Source organism: Ursus arctos, unplaced genomic scaffold (genome assembly GCF_023065955.2).
Source record: "Ursus arctos isolate Adak ecotype North America unplaced genomic scaffold, UrsArc2.0 scaffold_30, whole genome shotgun sequence".
NCBI lineage: Eukaryota > Metazoa > Chordata > Mammalia > Carnivora > Ursidae > Ursus > Ursus arctos.
The window spans coordinates 18,988,766-18,991,011 of record NW_026622986.1 but is presented as its reverse complement, the minus strand read 5'-3'; the positions used below and the strand labels follow the sequence as shown (position 1 = coordinate 18,991,011).

Below are 2,246 nucleotides of genomic sequence, written 5' to 3'. Positions count from 1 at the left end.
GTGTGTATATGTATATATATATATATGTATGTATATATATATGAACAAAATATACAACATTTCTTGTCCTTTGGAATTTATATTTCAATAGGGGATGAGGAAATATAAGCATTTAAAAAAACATTTAGAATACCAAAAAGTGTTGTGCAGAAGGATTGGGAGCATAGAAATGGGTCAACTGAGATTTTAAATGGGTGACCAGGTAGGCCTCAGTGAGAAGATCTGAAAAAATGGGAGTGTGAGCCACATGAATATCTGAGAGGAGCATATTCCAGGCAGAGGAAACCACAAGCGACAAGGTTCTGAGGTGGGGACAAGGCTAGTGTTTTGAAGAAACAATAAGGGGCCTGTGTGGTGAGCTGAATAAAAGTATAGTTTGTTTAGGGGCGCCTGGGTAGCGTAGTCGTTAAGCATCTGCCTTTGGCTCAGGGCGTGATCCCGGTGTTCTGGGATCGAGCCCCACATCAGGCTCCTCCGCTAGGAGCCTGCTTCTTCCTCTCCCACTCCCCTGCTGTGTTCCCTCTCTCGCTGGCTGTCTGCCACATAAATAAATAAAATCTTTAAAAAAAAAAAAGTATAGTTTGTTTAAATAGGTCACATTAAGGGGAGCATATGGTGTAGGGCTGTGGAGGCCACCCAAAGAGTTGAATTAAATGGGGGAAAACAGACTGTGCAGAGTTTTTAGTAGAGGAGAAACACAGTCTGGTTTATGGTTTAAGCTGATCACTTTGGCTGCTGTGCTGAGACTTAGGTGAAGGTGAAGGTAGAAGCAGGGAGGTCCGTGAGGAGACTATTGGAATTATCCAGGCAAGAGATGATGGTTTAGCTCAGGCTGTGAAAGCAGTGAGAAGTTCACAAGCCCATTCCTTTTACAAATCACAGTGGAAGGTGTTTTGTTCCAGGCACTGTCCTAAGCACTTTAAATCTTCTTCACATGCTCTTATTTGCTTACAAAATTAGGCTGAATAATGCCCCCGCCTCTGCCCAAACTTGCCCACATCCTAATCCCCAGAACCTGTGAGTATGTTACTTTACATGGCAAAAGGGACTCTACAGATGTGGTCAATTTAATGCATCTGGAGATGGGGACATTCTCCTGGATAATTCTAGCAGGCACAGTGTAAGCATAAGGATCTGTATGAGAGGGAGGCAGGAGGGTCAGAGTCAGGAGATGTGAGGATAGAAGCAAAAGGTTGGAGTGATATGAGCAAGGCGCCAAGAGGCATCACATACAGTAGCCTCTAAAAGCTGAAGAAGTCAAAGTATTCTCCTCAGAAGGACTGCAGCCCTACTGACATATTGATTTTTCCCTGTGAGACCCATTTTAGACTTCTGATCTCCAGAATTGTATGGTAACAAATATGTGTTATTGTAAGCCACTAAGTCTGTGGTATTTTTTTACAACAGCAATAGGAAACTAAAACAGAAAACAAGATTTCCAAATAAATACATAATAATCATGTCGCTCTACTATAATTTACTTAGCTATTCCTGTATTCAAATTTTAGATTGTTTCCCACTTTTCCCTAAATATCACTGAAGAGGATATTGCTATGAATAAATCTTAGCATGCACCTCTGATAATTTTCATAAGCTTGGAAATTGAATGACTACTATGATGATAGATTTTTCTATTTTAAAATACAGAGAAAGTAGAATCATTCCACAAACACTGTATTCACACACCAAGATTTTTGTTAGCACTGGTGTTTTATATAATTAAATGAATTAAATATAAGTGGTAGAGATCAATTACCCTTGGAGCTCCCTTGCCATCCTGCTTCCCCACCCCCACTCTTCCAGGACAAAGACTGACAAATATGGAATGATTCAGAAATGTGTGAAACATCCTTGCACATGGGCTGTGTTAATCTTCTCTATGCTTTTCCAGTTTTAATATATGTATATATATATATATATATATATATATATACACACATACACATACATATATATACACATACATATATATATGTATATATTTAGTATACATATATCTTGACAAAGCAAGAACTGGGGTGTTCTTTTAATCTTTTAAGAAAAACTTGAAGAAACATAGTCACAGTTATAGTTTATGACAATAAAACTTTGAGACTCAAAAATATGTGAATCTTCATGAAAGGAAAAGGCAAATATAAGCATTAAGAAAAAGAAGGAAAAAAGGCCAAAATGAATAATGAACTAATTGTAGCTACTTTTTTTTTCTAGATGTACATTTGATTTTCTGTTTATCTTACATCCAAAGT

At 37.8% G+C, this 2,246-nt stretch overlaps 1 non-coding gene across 1 annotated transcript; it reads right to left on the bottom strand.

The window, feature by feature from the left end:
- Positions 1 to 1,814: 1,814 nt before the first annotated feature.
- Positions 1,815 to 1,918, bottom strand: LOC113241405 (U6 spliceosomal RNA). Its single transcript, XR_003311569.2, has one exon. It is a non-coding gene; the product is annotated as a U6 spliceosomal RNA (small nuclear RNA).
- Positions 1,919 to 2,246: the final 328 nt, after the last annotated feature.